Below are 21,743 nucleotides of genomic sequence, written 5' to 3'. Positions count from 1 at the left end.
TTCCGAGGAAGCTGCAGGTTGCGATCCAAAGTCCTGTATCGGGGATGCATTGCGCAGTGGCAGTTCTGATGCGGCTGCAAGGAGTTGGGCTGACAGTGCACCTTGAGGCCCACTTCTAAGGGTCCAAGACTGGAGGGGCACCACTTAGGAGGGTAAGACTAATAGCAGACAGAGTCCAGGTGGTGGGTACAAGTTGGTTGAAGCCTTTTCTGTCCCTGAGGCTCTGATCAGTAGGCCAGACAACTAGATCTTTGAGTCACTTTGGTAGTCCTGGGCTCAAGATGCAGGTCCAGTTTTTCTCACTTAGACAACAGGGCAGCAGGCCAGCAGAGAAGCAGGCCAGCAGAGCAGCATTCCTTCTTGCAGAAGAGTAGCACAACAGTCCTTCTGATTCTTCCAGAGCACCAGAGATGTACTGGAGAGTTGGGTCTGGGGGGGTCCATTTTCTATACCGGATGTCAACTTTGAACTCAGGGAATTTTCTAAAGGCGTCCATCCCTAGAGGTGCTTGGAATTTTTTGCCTCCCTACCCTTGCCCAGGCTTATCTGGGGTCACAAACAACTAGTGTCAAGCCCTTTGTGAGTGTGCTCAGGCAGAGGCTTTGTGATGTGCACGTGTGGTAAGCAGCAGATCCTCTCGTCATCAAGGCCATCCTGCCAACACCTATTCCCCCTTTGTCTCACTTTCTGGCAGCAATACACAAAGACCAACATCAAGCTATACCTAGTCATGTGACCCAGGATACAGGTACAAAATGGTTATAACAAGAAAATGCCAACTTTCTAAACTGGCATTTTCAGAATTGGGTCTTAAAAATCTGATTTTACCATTAAAGAGGGTTTTATGTTACAATTCTTTAGACACCAAACTTAAAATTCCTACCTGCTCCCAACTGAAAGTTAGCACTTATTAAATGCAATAAGGTAACCCAATGTTATCCTATGGGAGAGGTAGACCTTGCAGTAGTGAAAAATAAATGCAAGAGTTTTTCACTACTAGTCATGTAAAACTGACAAGTACATGTCCAACTTTTTATATACACTGCACCCTGCCCTCTGGCTTGCAACCCGGCATCACACAGAACCATACGGTGGTCTATTTAGGAGCATTATATTGCCCAATAAGGTTTATTTCATGCTGATGGCTCATTGGTGTGCTATCTTCAACCATACAAGCTCCCTTATCGTCTGAAGAGAGTTAATTACAGATGCTCATCACCCTTTAAAGGAGTTAGAAGGGGATTGCCGCCCCAACCATTCTTAACCCAGATATTGCTCTATTGAAACAACTATTCTCGCTATCTACAAGTGGTCCTACCCTCCCAGACTGGGCCTCCACTATCTTAGCCAACCCCAGGTAATTTCAGTCCTGATGAGACTCTATTTACTCTTCCAAGGTCGAAACACAGTCGACAAATGTACAAAGACAGACTATTTCTTTGAACTGTGATACAATGATTAATTCACTGTGTCGCAGACTCTATATAATAGAAAACTGCTGTCTTTTGTTGTAAAGCATGGGTACTCACAAACTTTCTCTCGGGGGCCAAATTTACAGTGTGGTTTGTGGCCGAGGGCCGCACCGGTGGTGGCGGGGTCAGAGGGGGAGGGGCGGGGCTAAAGCAAAACCAAATTGTGACCATGAGGTTGAACACAGATCCCTGCAGCAGACATCTTCGTCCACTGAGCCACCAGACCCGACATACACACATCTCTCTCTCTCTCCCTCTCCCCCCTCCCCTCTCCCTCCCCCTCCCCCTCCCTCCCTCCTCCTACCCCTCCCTCTCCCTGTCTCTCTCTCCCTGTCTCTCTCTCCCTGTCTCTCTCTCCCTGTCTCTCTCTCCCTGTCTCCCTCACCCTCCCTCCGTCTCCCTCCCTCCCTCCATCTCCCTCCCTCCCTCCCTCTCTCCCTCCGTCTCTCTCCCTCCGTCTCTCTCCCTCCGTCTCTCTCCCTCCGTCTCCCTCCCTCCGTCTCCCTCCCTCCGTCTCCCTCCCTCCCTCCCTCCGTCTCCCTCCCTTCCTCTGTCTCCCTCGGTCTCCCTCCCTCGGTCTCCCTCTGACTCCCTCCCTCCCTCTCCCTCCCTCTGTCTCCCTCCGTCTCCCTCCTTCCCTCTGTCGCCCTCCATCTCCCTCCCTCCGTCTCCCTCCCTACGTCTCCCTCCCTCTGTCTCCCTCCCTGTCTCCCTCCCTCTGTCACCCTCCGTCTCCCTCCCTCTCCCTCCCTCTCCCTCATTCCATCTCCCTCCCTCCGTCTCTCTCTGTCTCCCTCCCTCTATCTATCCCTGTCTCTCTCCCTCCCTCTCCCTCTCTCTCTCTCTCCCCGTCTCCCTCTCCCTCCCTCTGTCTCCCTCCCTCCCTTCCTCCCTCCATCACCCTCCGTCTCCCTCCCGGTCTCCTTCCCTCTCCCTCTGTCTCTCTCCCTCCGTCTCCCTTCCTCTCCCTCCGTCTCCCTCCATCTCCCTCCGTCTCTCTCCCTCCCTCTGTCTCCCTCCCTGTCTCCCTCCCCGTCTCCCTCCCTGTCTCCCTCCCTGTCTGTCTCCCTCCCTGTCTATCTCCCTCCCTGTCTGTCTCCCTCCCTCTGTCTCCCTCCCTCTGTCTCCCTCCCTCTGTCTCACTTTCCCTCTGTCTCCCTCTCCCTCCCTCTCTGCCTCCCTCTGTCTCCCTCTCTGCCTCCCTCTCTCTGTCTCTCTCGGCCGCCCTTCCTCTCCCTCCCTCTGTCTCCCTTCCTCTCCCTCTGTCTCCCCCAGACTGCGCCTCTCTGTCTCCCTCTCTCTGTCACCCTCTGTCAACCTCTGTCAACCTCTTTCTCCCTCCCTCTCCCTCTGTCTCCCTCTCTCTCCCTCCGTCACCCTCTGTCATCTCACCCCGTGTGTGTGTGTCAGCCCTCAGCCCGGTCTGAGACAGCTTCCCAGCGCGCACACAGCCGCACTGAAACAGCTTCCCAGCGCGCACAAACAGCCGCACCCGAGCACTTCACAGGTCTTTAAAAGACCATTTACATGTTAATAAAGCTTTGTTGCATTTCACCTCTTAGGCCCCTGCATCTCCACTTGGACAACACTGGAATCCCCCAGCCCCCACAGAGCAGTCTCAGAGTCCGGGCTGCTGCACCCGGCAGTGTTTGCTAACACTATTTTTTTTATTTTTTTTTAAAACACAGGTAGGATGTCTGCAAGGTCCGCAGGCCGCCAAGGAAGGCTTGCCGGGCCATTGGCAGCCCGTACTATGAGTAACCGCGTTGTAAAGCATCCAATATACTGTGTATGTTCACATTGCACTTTACCTTATCGTCTTCAAATTTGATTTTTGGTTGGTCTATTCAACTAGGGTATACTCACTCTTCCTGTTTCCCTTAAGAAACACTCACATCTGTTTGTCTAAACAAATAATCATTGTCTAATAAACTTGGTTAGGCTTAACCGTGGTTGTTTATAAATACTGGCTGTTCTGGAATCTTCTTTTCCCTACTCAAAAGTATTATTGATGTAATTACACATGTTGGTTAAAAGATTCATTCTGCAGAGAAAGGCATGTGAACAAAAAAACTCTTAAAAATTGAGTTCCATTTGAACACTTATTAAGGTTGATTTTATTCCCCTGTTCACATGGATATTTGTTGTACAAACCCTATTGAAAGTTAGCACGTATTAAATGTAATAAGGTAACCCAATCTTATCCTATGGGAGAGGTAGACCTTGCAGTACTGGAAAACAAATGTAAGAGTTTTTCACTACTAGGTCATGTAAAACTTACAAGTACATGTTCAACTTTTTATATACACTACACCCTGCCCTCTGGGCGTTTTAAGGCCTCATCAGGGGTGATATATGTATTAAAAGGAATATTTAGGCCTGGCAAAAGGTTTATATTGCCAGGTCGAAATGGCAGTTTAAAACTGACACACAGCTGCAATGACAAGCCTAAGACATGTTTAAAAGGCTACTTAAGCTAGGGCACAATATTTGCTGCAGGCCCACTAGTAGCTTTACATTTAGAGGTGCCACATACTATATAAAACAATATTAATTATCATACATTATATTTATCAACGACATTCGGTGCCATAGACAATGTTCCATGCACTGTATGCATTAGTGCTGCCAGGCGTAATATGCATCAAAGGTCCCAGAGAGCCTATGTGTCACTGGAAGTATATAACATGTACATCAATAGCCATAGGTAATAGATATGTATCCGTGCTCTCATGCTGTATCCACATCATGTTCTGGATAGATTTAATACTTCAGTAGCACAGTCAATAAAAGCATTGGTAGGCAAAGGCAATACAGGTATTAATGGCCCGGGCAGTATGTTCATAGGCAGGATATGCAGTTATTGTTGAAGTAACCGGACCCATTTGAGCTTTTTAGGTCTCGCCTAGCAGCGCGCAAGCGCTGCTTTGGAGACCTTTTGGAATCGCTCCAGGCTTTATAGGGAACTCGTGCATGTTTTGCACTGTTCCCAATGAGCCCTCGTGCACGTTTGGCGATTCCCTTGCGGGAGCGAGCAGCAGCGCCATATGTTAGCAATTATCGCGCTCGCTCCCTGCACCACAGGAAAGTCTTCGTCCACACAGCCGCCCGCTTATTAGTGCCCCAGTGTCTCTCCCCCTCGTGCAGGTCTTGGTTCTCAGGGAGTTAAAAAAAATACAAACATTCCAATGCTCTCTCGTACACGCATGTTTCTCAAAGTGTGTGTGCGGATCAAATTATTGTTTGTTTTGTTATTCTCTTCACATTTGCCACCCGATACCCCAGACCGCAAACACATTAAGAAAGTGTGACCAATGGTTGGAATTAGATGATTGAGAGCAACAGTAAAAGATCAAATGCGAGCACAGCAGTGCGCCGGATTTCCCCAAATGAATATTTACACATTGAGAAAAATCAGATTCTACAAAACTGCAGAAAGTACTACATTTGGTTAACGACATTAAATATCAATCTCCAGTGTTTGGAAAAAAAAAGTAATTTCAGTAAATTAAATTGGGGGTGATTTTACAATGTAGTATTCTATTACCTGGGAGTTAGCTTCCAGCTATTTGGGCGATTTCCGATTTGTTAAGCATAGCATGTCGCCTTTTTGCCGAGTCAGGCTTCAGCACTCAAACTAAGAATTATGAAACACGGAACCGAGCAGTTAAAGTTTATTAGGACCTGACATATTTCGGAAGCTTCCCAAAAGCTAACCTTTTACTCGAGTTTCTATCTGAACATTTCAGTTTTGCAAAGCTCACGAATCCCGAATCGAGCATTTCGCACCCTTTATTCATTGTGACAGGCATGTGCGATTTTTTTTAACTTAATGCAGATTTATGTAGCGTGAACACTATCGGAAGGTATAGGAGCGCTTCACATAGGTTACGTTATACAAGGACACATTCAGGAACAGGGAGATTAAGTGACTTGCCCCTAATCACAGGATGTGGGCGACTCCGAAGCTCGAACCTTGGCTTCCAGCACCAAAGTCGGCAGCTCTAGCCGTCAGACCACATCCTCGACCTCACTTTTTTCTATCTCAAGGCCAAGGGTGTTTAGGATCGAGGTGACTACTGCAAGGTCTACCTCTCCCATAGGATAACATTGGGTTACCTTATTACATTTAATAAGTGCTAACTTTCAGTTGGGAGCAGGTAGGAATTTTAAGTTTGGTGTCTAAAGAATTGTAACATAAAACCCTCTTTAATGGTAAAATCAGATTTTTAAGTCACAATTCTGAAAATGCCAGTTTAGAAAGTTGGCATTTTCTTTTTATAACCATTTTGTACCTGTATACGAACAAAACGCATGGCGGGGGTGCAGTGGGTGACATCTTTGATAGTTATTATTCAACTGTGTTTACTTGGGAAATATTCAACTGCTTGTGTTAGTGTACATCATCACGCCAGATACCCTCTCAGAGTGTTTGCACATTTTTAGATTTGCGTTTTTGTAGGTTCAACTGGTCATCCATCACAGTTACTATGCTACAGGCACGTTTTATCATCATACAAAAGAAAATTATTATGTATTTACAGTAAATATTTCACAGTATAAAAGTTAAACTATTAAAAGTGTCTAGACCACTTGCCCATGTTTTTCGCATAAACTACGTGTCTTCAGGCTAGAAATCAGTTACAAAATCTATACAATTTGCTTTCAAATCATCAATGCCACTTCGATAGAAGACACCAACTTACACTTTTTATGCCATGTGTAATTGAGTAAATCATATATAAATCAGACCGCTCTAAAACACGTTTCACACCCTCCATTCAATTGTGGAAAAACACCATCCATTTACTGATTAATTAGACAAATTGTCTTCTTTTTTTTTTTTTTTAAACCTCGCTTTAAGTACCTGGAAATTGTTGATATCTTTCACGACACCATTTTAACAGGTATATTGGGCCTTTGTTCTAGCACAACAACATTCTGAGCATGCATGACAAAATTTAATTGAAGCAGTTGGGTCTCATGAAGTAAAACAAGTTTCTTGAATAGGCCCAACCCATAAAGATAAATTAAGTGAGGTAAGAATCACTTATAATACAAGCGCAGCCTCATCATTGGTGTCTGACTGACTCCTTTGCGTCCCATTTTGAATGAGCAGGGATACTCACTACAAATGTTGATGTGTCCCCAGAGTTCTGATTTATGGATGGCGAATCACAAAGAAATGCTTCCTAAATACTGGTTCTAACCTATTGGCCTAAATGTTCTTTAATAGGCACAAAGTGTATTTGTAAAGCGTACGTCTACCCAGAAGGGAATCTTGGCGCTGATTTACAGATGTTTATTGGTACCCAACTCAATGGTACTCATTTTATCATCCTCAGAACGGTGAAAGGCAGAGTGGACATGCCAGGATTTGAACCTGTTACCAGGAGGTCAAACATAGGGACCTACAGTGGAGGCATTAGTTAACTAAGCCACCACAGTTGGCACAAAAGAAATATGCTTTCATGATTAAATGACACATTAAAACTGCCCAAAATGTGATCATGTTCATTCATTTAAATCATATCAGGTCAAAAACATGGGCAGTCACATTGAAGAGGGCAATATGCGTCACTGTCATCTGCAATGTTTGACAAATTCATCATGATCATTAAGAAACACTTGCTTTTGACAATCACAACTTGTTGAACAAACCAGGTGGTTTCATAAATCTGAAGGCATTGTGAGCAATGCAGCACGCACTGAAGGCAATCCTAAACTCCTTCGGAAACGTATGGAGAGCTGTCAAGGAAAATTTTATGAGGTTTTCCTTCTGCAGGTTCATTGGCATCCTGACAGCATAGTTTTGAAGTCTTTGAAAAATGTCTGTAAGCTTCTTAGGTAGCCTTTATAAATCTCAAAACAATAATTCAGGCACCACAAAACCAAGCACTTTATCAGCTCCATTAACGGAGAGCAGGTCACAGCAGCTGGCGTATTTTCAGTGGCACATAGAGGTGCATGTTGATAACCTTTGACAATGGCATTGATTTGAGGCTCATGTTGATTGACTTTGACCATAACATTGATTTAACAGGTAAGGTTTGTATCAGATATGAATCCCAGGGTCTTCCCTTTTTGTGCTTGGGAGGTTTATGCTAGAGACTGAGACATGGTTCAGAGGAATTCTCTCCCTTTAGGCACAAACAACTTTCTCTAATTCAATGTTGGACCTGCACTAGGAATCTGATGATACTGGCCCGATTTGCAATAAGGCAGGAATAACACTCACGACTACACAATCCAGGAAATTCCAACATGTCACACTAACAACTCTATGGATATCATGCAATTGATTTTTACTGACTAGCCATTCCAATATGGACGCCAGACATGCGCAGAAATACCCTAGAGGTTGCACACTTTGCAGCCGCCCATCTTTTCTCACCACATATAAACAAGCACCATGGATCCGAGCAGTCCCAATTCCAGGGACGCGGATACGGAAGGGTAGGTGCAGATGCACAGTCCGCACTCCAAAACCGTGAGTGCCCATGCTGCGCCTTTGGCCAGCCGACACCTTTTTAAAACCTACTGCAAGTCCCGTTCTGTCTAACTGTACTCGTTCCACAGTGAGGCACGCTCGAACGCCACATCTTTGCGCCACCTGATGTGGTAAAAAGCAAATTAGCTTTAGGTAACGGTGAATTTACTCCAGTAACATGTATTTTGGATATTTTCCCGATAGCCAAGAATACTTTGTCACCCATGGTAACTTTTTAAAAAAAAATGTTTAAATATTTTTTAATTTTTTTTTAATTGTTTTTTAAATATGCCATCAACAAAGAAAACAAAGCAACACAGTACAGCAACCCCCCTGCCCCGAGCCTTAGCAGTTCAACATGTGCCAGTGCCAAAAGTAGATAGTCCTGATTGGCACTTTAGCTGAATTCATTATTTCAGGCCCCGAAAAGCATGAAAGGCACAAACTACTATAAAATTTGCTTTTGGCCTTAGTACAAAAAAACTGCATAAAGTGCAATGCAATGGATCATTGAATTTCATAATTTTTCATAAAGTAAATCCCTAGGAAGTAAAGTGACCTGTGCAGAAGTGCAACATATAACATCAATAAGAATTTGTGCAAAAGATACAAATAGATAATACGCCAATTTAGGGTGTCCTTCTGAGCTTGATCTATATTGGTAACATATTGGTTAATGCTCGTAAACCCATTCTTTAAAACTTCCTAACAAAAGTGCATAAAGTGCTGTTTTTCAGTATTCTTGACAATCGCTCCTTGGGAGTAAAGTGTTCGGTGCAATAAAGTGCAAAGTACAATATGCATAAAGAATGATACTAAAAAAAAAACATGTAGATTACCATATAAATAGCTACCATACCAAACCAATCCTATCTCAGTGGTTTTAGTGCTGCGGGCAAGTTTGTACTCTCATATTTCTACTACCCAAACACAAAAATCAAGGAAATGTCCCTCTTTCCCTAGCTTTGTTGAGGATTTGTTTGGTGGAGCCAACTAGATAGGGGTTCCCAGATGACTAACCCTTTCTTTTTGGCCCGGATGCCCTTTTTAGAGTAGATAGCTTTTTCAAGGGTGCACATTGAGTATAACCGGGCCAACCACTGTGAGAATAAAGGAGGGTTGGGATCTATCCATGCAGAAATTATACATAGCCTGTAGATTGCAATAGCGTTATATATTAAGGCCCCGTCGCTCTTCCTATCAACCATATCTTGTATGCACAGCAGAATTGCCGTAGGGGTTAGCAGAATGTCTTGACATAAAACCAGTCCAAGAAAGTCTTGTATCTTAGTTAATAAAGGCCCAAGCTCTATACAAGTAGCAAACATATGGACTGAATCTGCACTATATTCAGCGCATAGTGGGGAACCTTTGCCAGTTCCCCACTTTGCAATTCTTCTTGGTGTAAGGTATAAGACCAAGCATTGGCATAGCCAATAGGTATCGCCTTTGGGACTTGATAAGTGTTTAGAGGACATAACTAGTCTGGTTCTCGATTTTGTATTTAAGTGTCAAGATTTTTTTGCAAATACATGAATGCAAGACAAAACGGGCTTCTTCGAAAACTAAAATAGCTGCAGGCTTGAACGGGTTAAATGTAATTCACAGTCAGGAACTGGAAGTTTCATCCTGACTTTGCCACGGGAAGTAGGTTTCTCGATTCATAGCTGTTAAATATCCCGCAGACATATATTCAACCATTTAGGTCAATTAGCTCATATCATTCTGGCTGCAAGAGGAACAACAAGGTACTTACTGATGAGCAAAGAAAGTTCTGCATTTGGTGTTGTGTTCAGCGTTGTAGATGTAGTGTGCCAGGGAGAAAATTGCATATAGTACATTCCTTGCGTGTATAGTTTTGAAAGAGGGTAGTATGCATCTCAAGCCGGATCACCTGCTGTTTGTGGGTTTTCAGTATATTTGTGTGGTGTGTGTCTGTGTGTGCATGCGTGTGTATGTATGTGAGTTCTTGCTTATTGATTTAATCATGGATAGTGATGGTACCAAATGCAGATGAATATTGGAGTTTAATAAATAGATATAAGATAGATAAAGACAGGAAAACATCAAGACCAAAGTGCGACTAGGGTAATATGTATTTATTTGGGAGTTTTGTTACGTGATACCTGTCCCCTGATTACATGAAAGTGCTGTTGTTGGGAGCAGAAAGTGTGTTTTGGTGTTCCGATGATGCACTACACAGTTTTCTTTGTCTCCCGGCTTTTGAGTTCAGGCCATTCCACAAGCTTGGCCCTGGACTCCACTCCACAAGCTGGGCCCTGGACTCCACTCCACAAGCTGGGCCCTGGACTCCACTTCACAAGCTGGGTCCTGGACTCCACGCCACAAGCTGGGCCCTGGACTCCACGCCACAAGCTGGGCCCTGGACTCCACGCCACAAGCTGGGCCCTGGACTCCACGCCACAAGCTGGGCCCTGGACTCCACGCCACAAGCTGGGCCCTGGACTCCACGCCACAAGCTGGGCCCTGGACTCCACGCCACAAGCTGGGCCCTGGACTCCACGCCACAAGCTGGGCCCTGGACTCCACGCCACAAGCTGGGCCCTGGACTCCACGCCACAAGCTGGGCCCTGGACTCCACGCCACAAGCTGGGCCCTGGACTCTATGCCACAAGCTGCGCCCTGGACTCCATGCCACAAGCTGGGCCCTGGACTGCAAAGGATCTCCCTCACTCTTTCTGCTGTTTGAAACTCTGTGTGCCATCATCGAGAGAAGATTCCTGGCTGACTCATAGTTGGGGCTAGGGAGCATGAGTATTTAAGGCCTTTCCCTATTAGGCTTTGGACCTAGATCCTGAGACCTTGATTCTTCAATCCATTGGGTCCATTAGCCAATGAAACGCTTTTCATGATGGTTTGATGTGGTCACCTTTTTGAAGGTGCAAGCACATTCTGGCTGTCAGGGTTTGCGACACATGGAGAATGACAATGAGTTTCTGAAGAAGCCCTATGAATCTGATATTGCAGTATGCTAGATGTACCAAGATCAAGATTCTTGTGTGCTTGACTTGATACTACTTGATACTAAGTTTGAAAAAGAGGGGGATTATTATAGAGGAAGTACAATAGCAAGTGAAAAACATTAACCATTGCTTGGACGAGAGGTGAGAAAAAGAGCTAAGTGTTTAAAATGATTGCCCAAATCCTTACTTTTGGTGATGAAAGGTAGTAGGTCTGGTTCCATCCCTCCTGTCTTCTGGATTTCAGTTTTGGCTCTATTCATGTCAAAGTAGAGCTCCTTCAAATAACTCATGAGGTGTGAACTGATGTTTGTTTGGGGTTCTGAGCTATTTCCCAGCTAAAAGTTGATTTGGCTATCATTAGTGTACATTTGAAAATTCGGCTGGTAATTCTGGAGCAGTTGCTTTTGGGGGCATGAACATATTTAAAAAACAGCAAGGGAGAGATGATCCTTTAGGTTCTCCATGACTCCAGTTTGTTTTTTTAAACATTGTATTAGTTTTGGTTGTACACAACAGCATACCATACATAAACCTGGCCAATACATTTTGGCATCTCAGGGATATCTCCAGAATAAGAACGCACCCATATCCCCCACCCCCACCCACATCCCACATCTCATCTGACTGGGAATGACATCAACCGAGTGGCCCACGCCACCCTCCCCGTTTGTTCTTACGATGAGATCCAGGTTTCTGTAGTCACTGTTCAATCCTCCAGATATCTTATCTCCTCCCATGTGCCCCACATTTATAGAGGTATAGAACAATCTTTAGCACAGTCAGTAGGTCTGGCATTGGCTGCTGGCCTTTTGGCTTTGCAAATATTTATTTGTTTGTGAGTGTATTTGTAAGAAGGCACGCACGATATGAAAGCAAGAATTCTCTAAAATACTTAGGGGCAGATTTATAATAACTGGCGCATCCCTGCATATCAGCACGGCTGCGCCATTTATTGTGCGCCACAGCTCCGCCACCATGGATGCGCCGCATTTACAATGCGGCGCACCATGGGGCAAAAACGGCACAGATGCGTGACGCATCTGTGCCGTAAAAGTGGCGCTTTGCTGGAGTTGCGTCGCAAGCGCGACGCAGCTCCAGCAATGCTTTGGGGGGCCCTATCTGCACAATGCTGCCTCAATCCTTACGCCTGCTTCAAGCAGGCGCAGGGTTTTGACGCAGCATGGCCTTAAAAGTGACTGAGTGAAATCTTGTAGATTTCACTCAGCCACTTTTAGGAGGCGTGCCTGCGCTGGAACGCCCCCCCCCCCCCGCTCCAGAATGCCTACATGTGGCGCTGGGCTTTACAACGTAACGCATCTGCCAGATGCGTCACGTTGTAAATACCCCGCAGCATGGCGCAGGGTTTGCGCCGCCGCTGCGTCACAAAAGTGAGGCAACGGCGGCGTAAATGAGGCGCAAGGGGCGCATAAATCTGCCCCTTAATGTATATTTTTTTATGTTGAAACGCATCTTATATCAGTATTAATTGTACAGGAGCAGAATGGAATCAGTCACAGTCAGCTAAGCCAATGGCTGAAGTGGGCTGCCCCTTTGCCCAATGCTGTGTGCTGTATGGGCAGAGCAAAATGTGAATGGCACTGCAGCAAACCAACAGATGAACAGTGCTGCCAAAAGCCCCTTAAATATGCACATTATACACACATATGTATTACAAATTAAAGGTATTGGCTAACGCCAGAGCAAAAACGTACAAGATATAGATACAAGTGTATTTCCAATTTATGCTGTTAATCGTATTTGTAAATGTTCATACTTATCCATACTTTACATATCGTCAAGGCAACGTTAAATAATATTCCCGTAATTGGCTATTTAGAATCAAATGTCCAGTCTGCACCTGGTTTGCAGGGGAAGCGATGGAGCATTTGGAACATTTTGTTTCGGTACATTGCACAGGTTGCACGGAATCTGTTCTCCGTGCGGAATAGAAATTTGGGTGGCATAGTGGGTACCGAGACCCTGTCTCAGGCAAAACGTGGGTAGTTCTATTTTTGCATAGTGCCATGGCTCTCAGACAATTAAAACTTTTATTTTTTGGAAAGAACAAAAACTGATTATTATATTACCATGGATGATGGGTGTTTGTGCCAGGCCTACGACAACAACCAACTGCAGTGTTAGAAGATTTCTGCAAATTAAAGTAACCACTGGAATGTGTCTCAGCACACACAGGTTGTGGGAAAACTCCTGCCCAAACACCAGTCCGTACTTGCAAAAGATGTATGTATATCACTGATGCATTGAACAATCGGTGTCTCATTTGATACGAAATTGCTGCATCAATGACGTGTGTAGGTCCAGCTTAACCAAGAAAGCAAAAGGAGATAGGGACCCTTCTTCACTTGGGAGATGTTATGTAGGTGCACACTGAATGCCACAATGCGCAGTGTGACATTACAGTGAAGATAGGCATGTTTAGACTGCAGACTCCTGCAGTGACCTTGGGGCACTCCCTGCCCCTCGACCAGTCTCCTCTTCCATGTCTGAGCTCCTGCATCAGCTGCCAAGTCCAGGTACACTTTGCCTTGGTGGAAAGGAGAGATTATGAGGCGAGAGCGAGTGATACGCAACATCGGGTAAATGTTTTGTAATCTTCGGCGACACAGCCTCACTCACTCAAATTATTCCCTGGCTCTTCCATCGCTGTCTATCAAGATTGATCGGAGGATGTTAGGGAAAGAAGTGGGGTCCGTGCCTGATAACTAATTGAATTCATTATGCTTTCACCAAGAAGAGGGGGCATGAGTTATAACAAGCATTTGCAATGCAATCGGTCTCGCCTTTGGGGTCTTAGAAGTATTTAGCCATGAAGTATATTGTCTGCAGCTGGGGGCTAGTAGCGGTTCCACCGGGATGCAGGGAAGCAAAACAGTGGGTCTCCAATCATGTCCAGCTGTTTGCAAAAAGCCATGTAATGTGCAAGAAAACGTTTTGCTTCGCTGCAACAAATTGTGACAGGGATTTGATGGCTTAATGCTTTATGCATGCACCCTTCCTTCCTCTTATTTATTAACGTTTGTAGATGCTATCTATCTGGTCTAACTTTGGCCTTCTCTAGGGGACCTTACAATTATGTGCAAAATACAGACATAGCTCTCACTGTAAACATAACATTGCAGCTTATAAACATCCACTGAGGCACTGATCTATGTGTTCGAGGCTCTACAACTGGTGCTATTTTTCAATCTAATATTTTGTCTTAAAAGTGAGTAGCAGAACGATACAAATTAGCCAATTAAAGGGATGGTAAAGAGGCTATGCTTAGGAGTCAGAGAACAAGAAGAGGAAGACACAGCATGAAGTAAGAAGCAAGCAAATAAAAGTGACAAAGTTAATCAACGGTAAGCAGTTGGCAGGTTGCAAAGCCAACTATCAGTTTTTGGGAAGCCCAGAAAAGGTCTTTTAAAAGCAAAGGCTAAAGTAAAATCTTACAGAAATGCAAAATGTAAAACGTTGAGCAGAAGCTGCTACAAAGGAGAGCATGTTCTTTCCCTGATTTCCCAAATTAATCAAAACTGTACAAATTTGAAGAATTTACTTTCCTCCTGTGCCTTACTTCCCTAATATGCCAAATGTGGAAGTGTTTTGGAATTTCAAAGGGGTTCAGGGGCACACCCAATTAGGAGGCAGCCTTAAGAGAACCCAAATATCTTTTGGGATAGTAAGGAGCCAGTCCCTTACTTGTGGGTGAGGCGACCTTGCATACATCACTGTTTATTAAAACAGGACTTACATTCTCATTGGTGATGCCACTTGCTTCATTTTGTTAAAAGGGCAATGCGGAGAAGGCGAAAATACATATAATTGTATTTAGTGCCCAGTCCGCGCTGGGCAATTAATACAAATACAAATTATCTGCTATCCATGGAAAACTCTTCCATGTGTGTTTTTTTTAGTTTAATTATCTTCTGACCCATGCCTTGGGGAGGTTCACGGACCCGTCCTCTTCCTCCTCCCTTTCGTCTATGGCTGGGCTGTGAGCATGAAAGTGAGGAAAGGGGGTGTTGGGCACCTGCAGGAGCACTGGCTGCAACCAGAGTTGAGAAAGCGGTGTGTGTGCTGCAGAGGCAGAGGAGAGAATAATGGAGGGTGAGGCTGCCCTAATATAAAAGAGAAAATACAAAAAACTGCAAACACTATAAAGCAGACAACTGCGTCCGGTTAAACAAACGAAAAAAGTGACAGAATACCATGCCATACTCATCGCTGTAGCAGTCTCTGCAACTTCTGCACAGCCACGAGAGAGCTGCTGTGCTGATACCCCCCCCCCCCCTTTTGTGGACCCACTGCAATGAAAGTGGTGAATGTGCTGCAGCCAGCGGGCAGGGTGCGTTTTGGACACAAAGTACAACAAGATGCAGGAAACGGAAAAGAAAATAGTGCTCCTAAACATATATAGCCCAAATGTGAAAGGCCACAAGTAATAGGCCCAGTAGCCATAGGCAGACGCCACACCCAAAGAGGAGGGCAAGAGGAGGGGCAAATATTGAAGATTAACCACAGGAAAGCAAGGATGTTTTGAGGGCACTCGAAGGAACAAATGAAAACAGGTAGGCGTGGTCTAAGCCCACAGAGGAGATACTGCATGTTGAGAGACAGCGCATGCATGCTGCTTAGGCTCGACCTAAAAAGGAGTTTCACTTGTCATTTTCAACTCCATGTCAGAGTGATAAGTTCTGCTCTCTTTGTCTGTATCATACTCCGAACCATCATGGTGGAAAACACCTCATTTTTCCAGTGAGGCATCCGCAATTCTACATTTTCTATTTATAGGGCACATAACAATTGAATGCCACAGGATAGAGCTGCTCTCCTGCACTACGCTTGTAGCTCTTGAACTGCATAGTTATCTAAGGGCTTATATACATACTCATTCTGGCATTTACTTCACTCACTTGCCCATGACTACTTATTCAACAGTGTCTTTATTTGCCCAGTTGCCTTTCAACACATTAATTCTCAGTAGATTATCATTCAAACTCTTTGGCTCAGTCACAGAAACACTCATTCAACATTTTAGACAGCAATATATTCATTCACTACACTTACTCATTCACTCAACTGTTTCCTCATTGAACCACTTACACAGTCACTCATGGTTACTTACTCAATCGCGTATTTATTGGCAGCAGCCTAGGAGGTTTAAAATCATTTTATGAATTTTAAATCCAGTCCCTTTTCTTTCCTCCATTGTCAAACTCTGAGCCAAACTCTTGCATTAAACCGTGAGGACCTTGAAGCGGAAATTGTTTACTGATTGTGCACCTTCCACCATAGCCACTGTTTTAAGATGGCGACCCAGCTCGACAAAATGGATCTCTTTTACATTGTAATGAAAGCTGTCATTTCTGTGATTGCTGTTATCGGAAACATACTCGTCATCTGGGCAGTGAAGATAAATCCGGACCTTCAGACCCCAACATTTTACTTCATTGTGTCCTTGGCGGTAGCAGACATGGCTGTGGGATTCTTAGTTGCACCTTTAGCCATCGTAGTGAGCTTGGGGGTTGAAATTCACTTCTACGGCTGCCTTTTCATGTGCTGCCTTATGATCATATTCACACACGTGTCCATCCTGTCTCTGCTGGCCATAGCGATCGACAGGTATCTGAGGATAAATATTCCGACCACGTAAGAGCAGTAAAGTCCAGACCAATACCGAATTCATGCTTAGTCGTTACATGAAAAATGCAGTTAATTGTTGTTTATCTCAACAAAGTTTCAAAGATGTCTCGGGACTAATATGGGGGGATTGATTACTATGATATGGCTACTCGACAACATGCCTCTTGAAGTTAGGATTGGTTTGTTATATTGCATATCTATGTACAAAGCTCAATACAGCATTTTTGAAAAAAAGTTTCAAGAATGACTGTAAGACCTGGCACCTTGGCGTGAGTCTCCCTTCCACTTTTTCTTTCGCTGTGCCTCATGTGTTTTGCTGGTGTTAGCTGCTCAGAGCGCTGTGCCACTGCCAATCAGTGCCACAGTGCAAGTGCTCCCTATTTAAAATGCATATGTTGGTTGGATTCCATGACTGGCTTATTTGGTTTACTGTCAGACCCCAGTAAAGTGCACCAGGAGTGCCCAGGGCTTGTAAATACAAATGCTGCTGGTGGGCTTGCAGCACTGGTTGTGCCACCCACAGAAGCGGCATAGTAAAATGTGTCTAAGGTCTGCCATTGCAGAACCTGCGTGCAGTCTGGTACTGTCATGCTGACTGGGCGAGTGCACCCACTTGCCAGTCCCTAAACCTTCCCTTAACTTCATATTAGTCACCCCTATGGTAGGCCCAAGGGCAGGGTGCATTGTAAGCATAAGGTAGGACAAGCCTGATGTGTGTGGCATGTCCTAATAGTGAATTACAGCCATTTTCGTTTTTCACTATTGCAAGGCTACCTGTTCTCCATAGGCCAGAATGGGCTGTTAGAATTGTTACATTCTATGATCCTAACAGACCCAGGGAACATGGTAGAAATTCGAGTTTAGTATGCCTGAATAATAAAATACATCTTTTAGTACAGTTTATTTTAATATTCTGTGTTTCTAAATACCACTTTTAGAAAGCTGGTGTTTGCTTGCCTAACCATTTCATCCCGCCTCTGCTAGGATGTGTATCTGCTGTCTGGTTTCTGTGAGTGACAGGGCTGGGGAATTCCAGGAGACAGACTGGGGCAGCCCGGTGGTGAATGGAGAGATTACATATAGATGGGTGGGAGGAAAACACCTGCACTCTGAATAGGGCTGTGCCTTTCCACCACAATGCTGGTTCCACCCCCTGGGGAGCGTCTGATGTCTCTGCCCTGCACACTGAAAGGAGAAGCCAGAGTCCGGTAAACAAAGTACTCCAGAACTGGGTTGAACTGGGCAAAGGCCCCCTGGCATGCAAGAACAAAAGAATTGCACTATAAGTATTGGGACCCTGCTCCCAAGAAATTAGTTCCTGCTTGACAAGAAGAACCTCTGCCTGAGGAGAAGGAACTGGGAAAGCTGTAAGGAGGAATACTGTTCCTGTGCTGGGGGACTGGCCTGCAGTGGTTGCCTTGCTGCTGAAGGAGAGGAGAAAGACTACAAAGAAACTTTGCTTCAACTTTTGCTTAAAGATCTCCAAGGGCTTGTGAGTGAGCTTGCCCCCTGACCGAAGTCCCAGGACGAGTGGACTTCATCCGCCTCGCAATCTGCTGCTAGAAACGCTGTTTTTAGCATTTGCCGAGGCCGGGAGCTTTGTACGCTTCGTACCGCCAAATCGTATCCAGCAACGCACCGTACCCGCCTGTCCTCCTCGAACAACGCGTTCTACGCCCCGTAGATCACACCGTGACTGGCTGACTTCGCCGCGTACAACGCTGCGCTTCATCGAGTTATCTTGGTTGGTGCGACCCGCACCCTGCCGCTGAAGTTGAGGCTGCCGCTCGCATCGAAGGGGAGGAAAGTACTCATCGTACGTACGGCCCGCACTGCAGCCAAAGACTGAAAGCCGCTCCCGCAGTAAGGCTCGTACGCCGCAACGAACAGCAAAAGCACCGTACAACGTCCCGTCCCCTCAAGCAACGCGACTCAGGGCCCCAACGAGCTGCTAGCTCGCACCGTGAAAGGAGGACATCGCAGCGTACAATGCATTGCTTTCACTGCAGCGTCCGTGACGAACTCTCCAAAGCTAAGGTACTGTGTACGCTTCGCACCGGAGTGTCCGCAACGCTTATAGACTCATTCTGTAGGCCAGTTCATCCCCGTACGGGCCGAACCACGAAGAACGAAGCGCACAGAACTTTTAAAGTACGCTGTAACAAAGAACTGCTTATTGCTAATAGTACTGTGGGCCTTTTTATCATTATTTGGTCTTGTGCTAAGCCTAATATAAAATACTTATTTTTGATAATCCCAGTGTGGAGTCCATTTGTGGTGTTGTCACTGAGTTACTGTATGTGGTCACAAATGCTTAACCTATAACGCTCTGAGATAAGCCTTGTCTGCTCGCGCCAAGCTACCTAGAGGGTGAGCAGGGGTTATTTTAGGAGTGTAACCCCTTACCCTGACTGGAGGAGAGGGTCCCTGCTTGTCACAAGTACCTACCTGTGCCAACCAGAGATCCCCAATTCTAACAATGACAGTCTGTCATCATTTGGGCATTGCTGCAACAAGCAGCATCTTTGCAACATAATTATGATTTTCAATACGGAAGAAACTAAAGAAATGGCAAATTTCCTCTCTCCCCTTCTAACTAACAGAGAAAGGTTCGCTCAATCAATGAAAAAGTTTTAAGGTATCCAGCTGAGAACTCATATTTGCTCTCCTTGCACAATAACAAGATATGTTTGATAATGTTGCAATTGGGAACAGTGATAATGTTGACAAAGAGGTGGGCGACCCCGCTAATTAACAGGGAGAGCTGAGCCAAGGGTCTGAGTTGGCTCTAAGAGTCTGTGCACGAGCCGAGCCCTGAAAATAGCTGCATATAAATCATACAACAAACAATCACTCAATCAATGTATTTCTAAAGCGCATGGATACTCTAAAAGAGTTTCCCAGCGCTATCCATAAAGACGGACAAAAAAACTTAGAAAAACCAGGGGGCATATTCTCAAGGACGGCGTTAAAAATATCGCCGGTTTAGCGGCAGAAAACTGCCGCTAAAGCGGCGATAATGAGCTTGATAATATGCCCTTGAGAATTCCAATAGAAGCCCATGTTCACACCAGAACATGGACTTCTATTGGAATTATCCAGGGCATATTATGAAGCCCATTATCGCCGCTTTAGCGGCAGTTTTGTGTCGCTAAAGCGGCGATAATTTTGGAGTGAGCCTGATCTAATAGAGCCTAATAATGACTCCAATATATCCTAATCTATGGGACATCAGGAGAAAATATGATAGTGTCTTTAAAATTAAAAAAGGTATTTCTTTAACATGCAAAAGCATTTCACCTTGATATATCAATTATTTTTGTACAATGAACACCCTGAATTCAATTATCGGAAGATACTAGCAAATGTGATAGTGAATAAAAAAGGGGGGGTCTATAAAATGAAATGTATGCTTAAGGTCACACAATTTGGTCTAGCGGGGAAGTCAGGACTTGTCCCAGGTTTTCTGATTTCGGATTGATGCAATTCACCCATTAAATGGCCACCTCCATCGCTTGTTTTTAACACTAAACATTTATGCTTTGGTTTTAAATCTTGGCACTTGGTCGTAGAGCATGGATGGCGGGCAGCCACTACATTAAAGCTCCGCTTGCTTTGGGCTTAAGGGTCCAAGAAGACCTTGAGCTGAGCTAGAGCTAGAGCTAAATGACTTGCCCAAATCTATGCTGACATATGTCCCATACACAAATTTGGATGATGCACACATGAAGAACTGTAGTGGATGTGTGGATAACATATTTCCTTATATACATGTGGCAGTCGATAAGAAGTCTGACCTTGCATTGATAAATGTATGAACCTGGACATTATCTTGGGAAGGTGTGAAAAATGAAAAAGGTAGGCATTGGTTGTTTTGCGACTTTTATTACTATTTTACCATTTTTGTAATCAGTACTGACGGGCTCTTTGCACTGTGTTAAAAATTATGACACCGGGGTTCGAGCACTTTGCACAAGGAAACCTGTCAAATTGGTGTTTCTCCTATCCTAAAATCTTTAAAATCTCGCAATAGGTTTGACAAGTTGGTTTACATTTTTATGGTCAACCCTACGGATAACGAAGAGTTACCTTTATGTGCACCACCTGCAGTAGCGCATCTCCCAGCCTGCCTCACAAGATCTCAGGGATAAGAAAGAGGCAGTTATCAGACTGCCCAAACCAGTTCTCACTGGGCAGCTCAAGTTCAGGCACCCCACCCACAGATAGTTGCATCAACCAAGAGTACCCCAGTTGGCTTTAAAGTACTGGGGAGGCAGGGGTGCTTTCTCTTTTGTTCTTCAGGGCTTCCTCTTGGGTCTCCCTATACCTTGACTTCAGTAGCTGGGGATGTTTGGCAAAAATCTTAGATGAGTCAGAGTGTAGTTTGGAAGCATGGACAAGGGACATCCTCAATGTAGCTCAGGTGCTGCTGTGGCCATTTGTTCATTTTCTGAGCAGGTAAGAAATTCTGCGGTACCAGAATGGAGATCACCCAGTTGGCTTTGTGGGTTAGATACCTCTATATAGGTTTTGGGTAGCTGCCACTTGAGCACCTGTATTGGCACCTTCAATAGGCCTTGAACTCTGGGGTGATATCACCCACATCACTGTGTTGGGGGAATGACATGTCTCCCTTAGGAGGCAGGGATTTATTCTTGAACTAGTTGGATGAGAGGCAATATATATGCACACAGTTTGTAGAGAAAAAAGCACATCAATAATAAAACGTCAGCCGAGAGTCGTTTCTGGTCTTTTATTTCCAGATATACTTGAAATGCAATTGATGGAACCAGCCAACGCGTTTCGCCCAAACATGGGCTCCTTCAGGGCCTTACTGGCATAAAACGCAACCAATAACTACAATCATCACCTTCCAAGAAATGCGGCGTGCAAGAGATCAAATACGAAAGAGTGGGCAAATCTTACCGTATTTCAGTATTCGCCGTGAAATGGATCAGAGCCGTGTCCTGAATGCGTCCTGTAGCCAGCGTGTCTGGTAGAATCTGCCCAGCGCTTGCATGCGCTGCTAAGTAGCGTGAGTCTATTTCGGGTAAATTGGAAACTAGACGAGAAGGGGTTGGAGCCTAAGTCCGGCATGTGGCATATGCCATGACATATGCCACAGCATGCCACCTTTTGTGGATATGTTGT

The 21,743-nt window shown here is 45.0% G+C and overlaps 1 pseudogene; it reads left to right on the top strand.

Annotated features, from left to right (window-relative positions):
- The first annotated feature begins 16,257 nt into the window (after positions 1 to 16,257).
- The window catches only part of LOC146870205 (adenosine receptor A3-like), a 109,496-nt pseudogene continuing 104,010 nt past the window's right edge, over positions 16,258 to 21,743 (top strand).

The sequence above is a fragment of the Triturus cristatus genome, chromosome 1_1 (assembly GCF_964204655.1).
Source record: "Triturus cristatus chromosome 1_1, aTriCri1.1, whole genome shotgun sequence".
NCBI classification, from domain to species: domain Eukaryota; kingdom Metazoa; phylum Chordata; class Amphibia; order Caudata; family Salamandridae; genus Triturus; species Triturus cristatus.
This window is presented reverse-complemented; position numbering and strand designations above follow the sequence as displayed.